This window comes from Haplochromis burtoni, unplaced genomic scaffold (genome assembly GCF_018398535.1).
Source record: "Haplochromis burtoni strain Fernald_Lab_line unplaced genomic scaffold, NCSU_Asbu1 Contig_301, whole genome shotgun sequence".
Classification (NCBI taxonomy): Eukaryota; Metazoa; Chordata; class Actinopteri; order Cichliformes; family Cichlidae; genus Haplochromis; species Haplochromis burtoni.
The window spans coordinates 651776-659782 of record NW_024582662.1 but is presented as its reverse complement, the minus strand read 5'-3'; the positions used below and the strand labels follow the sequence as shown (position 1 = coordinate 659782).

The window sequence follows — 8007 nt, the reverse complement described above, 5'->3', positions numbered from 1 at the left end:
TGATTGTCTCCAGGGACCGCATGCATGCGATGGCTTGACATAAGTTGTTCTTGTATTATTTGACGCTGTTAAAGGTTACATAACGGTGCCCTGAAATCCCACACTTCCACTTCTCTTCCTTCAAATCATAGCTGATCACACCTATTTCCTGTCCGGCGTTTTTGTCCTCTGGCTCCCTTTTAGACTTTTGGTTCTGCTGCCCTGTCTGCATTTTCTACCTCTAATCTGTCATTTCCGTCCTCCTCGGATACTTGGCTTTAGGTCATCTTTCGCATGCATCTCACTCTTTTATCTTCCCTCCTCCATCATTTCTCATCAATAAACCTCTTTTTCTCTTTGTTCCCTTCCCTCCTCTCTCCTCTCTCCAACTTTCCCTTCATCCACTGCAATCCCTCCTCCTCTCAAACATCACACAATCCCCTCCTATCCCAATCCAGTGCACCCTAGCTCTCTCCCTCCCTCTCCCTTTATCTCTCCCTCCCTCTCTTTCTCCCCTTCATCTCACCTCCAGCTAGCTAGGAGAATCCTGCTCCTCCTCCACTTGGATCGCTTCAGCCCGCCCCTCTAGTCCACTTTTTCCCTTCTCTCACTCTCTCTCTTTATACCTCTCACTCCCTCTCCTGTCTTGTCTCTCTTTCTCTCTCTTCCTCTCTGTCTGTCCTCCACTTCTTTTTTATCTGCCAGAAGCTCACAGAGGCTCGCTGCTCTATCTTCAACCACTGAAGATTCAGAAGCACTCCGGACGGAAGATCCTGTCACAGAAGGTAAGTGTCTACGCTTGTGTGTTTGTGTGTGTGTGAGTCTTTAGGCATTCACCCTACCCGCATCACCACCTTCCTCGGGATGCAGATGGGATGGTGAGAAGAAAGAAGGGTAAGAAAAAGATGGAGTGACAGATAGAAAAAATGTTGTGGAAAAAGCAAGTTGTGCAATAAATGGGAAAGTGGACAGGATAATTAAAAATATTTGGAAGAGGCAAACAGCTGTGGATGATGGTGAAGGTAATGGTGAAAGAGGGGGGATATTTCAATGCAGCAGTCACATCCAACTGCACCATCCAAAAAAAGATGAAAAGAGTCAGAGAGAGTTCAAGAAGAGGGAAAGAGTGATGCTGCAATAATAAAAACAACCAAAATAACCATAACATTAAAAATGAAACACAAAGAGAAAATGAGAGAAATATTTGAGCTTGTGGAGGAAAAAAAATGAGAACGGGATGCTGATGCTTCCCCGCTGTAGCAGCTGCATGCCTACAACACAGAGGTGCCTGCCTCCTCCTCTCCCGTAAAAATCCCATTCACAAACAGGACCTGAAAACAGGCGATGGTGATTGGTTCCCTGAGCGCTGTGTGTGTGTGCTTTATTGTGTGTATGTGTGTGAGCATAGGATCGAAGGAAAGGAAGATATGGAGCAAGAGTGAGTGTGAGCAGTGGAGAAAACACAGTGCATCCCCATGTGTGTGATGATTTGGAGTGAATGAATGTGCAGGGCGTGTGTGTGTGTCTGTTCTTGTACATTAACTGCACTGCCATAGTACATACTACACAATGCTGCAGAGGCATTGAGACAAACAGTGACACTGCATTATATATCTGTGGAAGCACTTTCTCACTGACACCACAGCCTCACAATGACAGACAGATGTGGTCACAGACTTGGGGTGGCAGTAATTTGCAACCAGACTTGAACTCTTCCTCTCTCCTTGCGTCATTCACATTGCCATTCCAGATTGTCATCCCTCTCCCCACCACTGTCACAATCTTCTCTGCCGCTGCCAACCCTTCGAGATTAACAGCTGTCCAAACACCAACGCTCTCATGACTCCCCAGTTCTGGCCAATTAAAGAGCGACATTTGTTTGCGGAGAGGGGGAGAGTCGGTTGCACTTCAAGTGGAAGGGGGTGATCAAAAATGGTTAAAAAAATGGATGGAGAAAACTTCAGATGCCTTCTTAGTGTAGGAGTGATAAGTTGGACTGAAAAGGGAGGCGTACAGATAACGATAGGATCCCGTAGAGGCCAAGAGTCAAAGACAGAGGATCACCAAAGCAATTAAAATATATCTTCTGGTAACCATCTAAAGCCTGTGCAAAATGTGGGCTAAAGCGACAAGAAGATTTAATATCTATAATTCTGCAGTACTGATATGTTATTCTTGGACTTTATAATAAATTCTGTGTTCTGCCAAATACATAGAAAAAGGCAGATCACGAGCTTTGGGGCATGTAAGCCAAGCATGTCTAAGATATTCACCAGTCCATCCATTATAAAGTTGGACGAAAGACATAAAACAGTATTGTCTTTTCACTGGTAGTTAGCTTTTTACCTTAAATTATAACTTTGCAGCTTGACTGAGACACTTACAAATGATCAAAGAGATATATAAATGTTTGTCATCTGCGTATGATTTGGCATTATATAAATAAAACTGAATTGCGCTAAATGATTTATGACCACTTCCCTATTAGATGTAAAAGTCAGATGTGATGCATGGTAGAATATATTTTTGTGATTTCATGGCAGCCCTGCATAGAGCCCTGTGGAATGTAAAATACCTACATATATAATTATGTCAGTTTTTGTCTTTAGGCTCGAGATATGAAACAAACCAAGACAAATTATAGGGACATACAATTTTGTGTCATCTGCATATACAAAAAGTGCATATGCAGACAAAAGAGAAGAGAAAATAGGGCCCAGATCAGACCCTGATGTGTACCACAGGTAATTTCTCTAGATGAGGAATTGGCCCTCCAAAAAACCCCATTTTAGAGTGACATTAACCTATAAAAACATTCTTTTTGCTCCAATATTTCAATAAAAAGGATAATATGAAAATACAGCCCTCTGTATCTGCCTCTTGCTCTCTCTCCATTCCTAAAACTCACACATCACACAACCCCATTAAACTTTGTCACCACTTCCCTATTAGCTATAAAAGTCAGACTCAGTGCATGGTAACATATCTTCTTGGGATTTCATGAGAGTTCAATGAATTAAAAAGCACAGGGCCCTGCGGAGTGTGAAATACCCAGGTGGGAAATAATGCTCTGTGGGAGGGATGCATGAGACGGGGTTGCAGGGTGTGTGTTAGAGAGAGAGAAACAGCTTCAAAAAGAGGGAGTGAATGTTTTTCTTATGTCACCGTGTTTGACAGGAAAAGAAGATGAAAAGAGGGTAACAGGGGAAAGAAAAATAAAGATTGGTGTGTGGATCATTATATGTCTGTGTGTGTATGTGCGTGTGAAGCTACAGCAATGATGTGCATGCGCATTTAAGGACACGTCTTGAAAACTGCGGCACAGTATATCTAGTATATCTGTAATGCAATTTTGTCCAATTCCATGTTTCTTCAACTGCTGCCATTGCAATATTGTCTCTGTTTAAAAGACTCTCAGACTAGTTTGAGGTACAAACTTGTTTATGTTTAGGTGCTAAAAACTTATTCTAAGGTTGTGAAAAGATTGTGATCTGTAACAAAAAATGCTCCTTCACAGCAGTAACCCTGACGAAACACGAGCTGGGATCGACAGTCCCATCTCGCTAATGCCATGCGTTAAGCTCCGCTGCTTAAGGACACCTTGTGCTAAATGAGCCAAGCCAACAGCTTTGATAAAACACCATTAATTGTTGCCCCAGGAATAAGAACAGGCTGATTTAGGGAGGCACAGGGAACCAGTGTAGAAATTCCAAACCTTCAGTAGCAGATGCGCAGCAGTTGCGCTGATGCGTCACATTAACAGTATGACTGGGACATGAACGAGTGCAGTTATGTGTATATTGACAATGTGTGAACGAGGTGCTACCTGTTTAACAGTGACAGTTTGTTTTAGAAGACTGTGCTCAATTGTGTGGTAGAGTTACACACAGGATATATGAATGATGCCATTACTATATTAGCAAGAATATGGATGCTGATGTGCTGTCTAAATCGGCTTTGAAGTCTTAAAATATTATTAGATATGATGTTACGCTACTGACTTTTTAAACAGGAAATTGACAGGAAATTGAGGGTGTGGTCAAAATGAGTAGGATTCATCCTGTGGTGGCTATAAAACTCTGTAATACATTTCATGGTAATCTATCCAATACTTTTCTATCATCTTTTACAGCCTCGGGTAAAGTGGTGGACTGATACACAGACAAACTGACATTAACATCCTTAGCGTACAAACAGACAAAGAAGCAGGAAACACATGACTGACATCAAAGTGCTCTTTGGTTTACAACAACTTTATTTTTTCAAGTGAATCCAAGTGAAACCATGCATAATAATAAAAAAAAAACCCTACTGCCTACTTATGGCTGCTGATGATTGTGTTCAGGGTTTTGTTTTTTCCTGCATATTGCTGAGGAGGATGTGCTTTGGCCTACAATGCAAATCACCGTTTGCCTATCTTTTGTGCTCTGCTGCCCATTGTTGCGGCGCACATGTTGTGGAGACATGACTGTTAATGTGAGCAGGGAGGATGGAAGCCCATTGGCAGAGGGCTGAGTAGGGAAGGATAGTGGAGTAGCTGTTTCTGGAAGCGTGTGATAGCACATAAGAGAACATCATGAAATCAATAGTCAGAATGTGAGCAGTATATTGACATTTCTTCTAGACATTTCTTTATTTATTATTTTTTATTGTTATTTTAAGCATCACTATCATCATTGTTCCTTATTTTTGGTGCTTTACTTCCTGAATATCTGTAAATCCGAACATTCTTCCACTGATCCTCCACATTCTTTCACTTCCTGTGCTCAGCAGTATCTCGAGGATGAGACCTGACTACTGACCATATGGTTACCCCGTCACCACGGTTTCTTAAGAGGTTGTCTGGATAATTAAAACACTATTCCAAGGAACGGAACAGAGGTCACACAGAGAGAATTTGCATTTGAGCTGATTTCACGAAAAGCACAATTAACCCCCTGTTCAGAGGGCCCTCGTTGAACGGCATTAATTAAAACACAGATTTTAATAAAGATGACTGAAGAAGAGGGAGTCACGTGGTTTTGCTGAAGAAATGGAAAAAAGGTCAACCGGGGTTCGGCATTTAGGAACAATTGATGTCCATTTTTTAAATTCTCACCCCTATCCAGTGTGTAATGCACACGGATACACAGAAACAGGGCCTGTAACGCTGGGCCAGTCATAGGTGACACAAAGACCCCCCATATACCCCAATGCACCCACAAACTAAGCAGTTGCATTTACACAGCACGGAGACACATTAACAAACGACCCTGTTATCATAATGGACCCGACAGAAGGCTGTGATAGGCGGAGCAGCTCGCTATACACTGGTGGGTTTTCTTTGCCAAGGTCAAGGACAGATGTTGTTTGTGGCGGTTGCGTTGGGAGAGAGCTTGATGGTTTCAATGATACGCAGGCTGATCATTAAAAGAAAACGTGCCCAATGCTGCCTGTTTACAGCTTATTATTGGGTGTGCTGGCCTGCAGACACACGTGTGTAGACGCTGCCGCGTGCGTATATGTGTGGCACTGTGACTGTGTGTGGACTGCACTGGTGCTGGAACAGAGCCACCTCCTAACAAAGACTTATGAGGCTGGAATGAACAGCTTGTATCGAAGCATCAGATGTTGCGGTTTGGCTAATATTTGAATAAGTGATGGGATTTTGGCAGTGCGCAGTTTACTGCCAGACAGTGCTCAGCTGCACACTGTGGGATTGTGTCAAGGTGTCACATGCTACCAGAGTGAACAGCATGGTGCAACAAGCGGCAAATTGCCCAGCAATACTGGAAACTTGCATTACTTTTAATGGTCCTGGCGTATATAGGGCCTCTTCGTTCTATCAGTGTAGCTCATCATGTAGCTTTTCTCCATCCAAAGTAATGTCACTAAATCCACATCCATCCATCCATTCGCTTATCCTTTTCAGGGTCGCGGGGGGCGCTGGAGCCTATCCCAGCTGTCATAGGGCGAGAGGCGGGGTACACCCTGGACAGGTCGCCAGTCTGTCGCAGGGCTAACACACAGGGACAGACAACCATTCACTCACATTCACACCTAGTGGCAATTTGGATTATCCAATTAACCTATCCCCACAAGCTGCATGTCTTTGGACGGTGGGAGGAAGCCGGAGTACCCGGAGGAACCCACGCAAACACGGGGAGAACATGCAAACTCCACACAGAAAGACCCCGGCCTGATGGTGGAATTGAACTCAGGACCTTCTTGCTGTGCGGCAACCGTGCTAACCACCATGCCACCGTGCCACTAAATCCACATAAAGTCACTATTTCTCCAAAGGCAAAGAAGGCTTTCCTTAAGGGAGCTCCAAAGGTAATTTGAGTAATTAAAAGGGTCGATGTGGACTTGTAAGGTCAGTCGTGAGAGAAACTTGACTATTTTTAGTGGGGTCACGAAGTCTGTGCTAACTTTAGACCGTCACAGAGGTCAGTCCAGAGAAACAGTAGTCAGCCCACTTCCAATTAGAGTACCCATGACCTCTTAAATGAGATCATTAACAACCTGTTGGTCAGATGGGAGAAGGAGTGAGCAAAAATTGGATTGAGAGTTTTCTTATTATTTTAGTTGGGTCTTTTTTTAGAAAAGGAACATTAATTAGGATAGTTGATTTGGACCTATTTTGTCAAAGTCATCTTAAAGCCTCCATCTATTGCGGGGCCAAAATCTTACACACACACACACTTACCCCCCCCCCCCCCCCCCCCCCACACTACACATCACACACATAAACTACATAGCAATATATATATATATAATGTTATACTATATATATAGTATATATAATTATATATATATGATATATATATTGTGTATATGATATATTAATAACTACCTATAGTATAATATATATATATAAAATATATATTATATATATATATATATATATGAATGCCGTGAGTCCTCAGGTTAAACATTCGCCGTTCAACAAATGCACAGCAATTATTCAAATACAGCTTTGTCATTGGTTTAAATTCCAGGCACGTTCTGGCTGGTTTCACAATAATAAGGCTGAAATGAAACAAAAATGCTACTTTGGATTCAACGAATAGTTTGGAAATTACAGCTAAGCTATGATGAGGACTCGACATAAGCAGCAATGTGGAACTTTCGCTTCTTTGCTATTATTACACATCCTTCTCTAAAAAGTAATTTTAGTAAATGGCTTTCTTATTTCTTCAAGAAAAGCAAAATTTAGCAGATCAACATCACATTGATTAAACAACAACAGCACCAACAGCATAAACACAATGAAAGCTGATCTCAAATACTCTCTAATGTGGAGAAAAAGTAGTTAAATGGAGGGATGGTTTTGCCACAAAGTAGTTGTGGCCTTGTAAAGACCTGTTTATTTAGAACAATATCCATCAATCCCCATTTAATGTTAACATATACCAGGCCACATCTGGCCCCTTAGGAATAAAGCCAAGGATGCTGATGGTGCATAAGTTTCCATTTATCACTTCTTCCTCTTACCTTCCTCCCCTTTCATCTGACCTTCATTTCCAATTCCCTGACGCTACATTCTGTTTAATCCAAAACCCTTATCCAATCATCCACCCTCTCTCTTCCCTGCTACCATCTCTGTGTTATCACCTGTTTTCCTGCTGGTTGATACTGAAATATAACTGTCGATGAGCCTGGTTGGTACCCAAGATAAATTTGACATGAAGATGACAAATCTGCATTTTACCATTAGATCTCTTCTTCTGTACTGGTATTGTGTTTCTCATGCACTCTGAGACTGGACTGAATGATCCTTCACATTGAACAGAGAGCAACATTTATCTGCAACAAGGTCACTTAACACAAAAGTGTAACCACCCTTTAGTCCCATAGGCTTTTAGTGCCATACTAGGAGTCTATAGATCCACCTGGAGTTTATTGCATTGTCAGGTAAAGATATTGAGACATTTTTATTTCATATGTAATAGAGTTCTGCTCAAGTTCATTGCTGTAGTTTTGTCAAAACCATTCATGTATCGAGAGGTTCACATTTAACCGCAGAGGCTTAGTGGTCTTTCTGTG

General features: G+C 42.0%; 1 protein-coding gene across 1 annotated transcript in view; it reads left to right on the top strand.

The window, feature by feature from the left end:
* The first annotated feature begins 488 nt into the window (after positions 1-488).
* The window catches only part of pvalb6 (parvalbumin 6), a 57453-nt gene continuing 49934 nt past the window's right edge, over positions 489-8007 (top strand). The window contains exon 1 of the mRNA XM_005949325.3: positions 489-764. The gene's annotated coding sequence lies outside the window, so the exon portion shown is untranslated. The remainder of the gene's footprint in view (positions 765-8007) is intronic.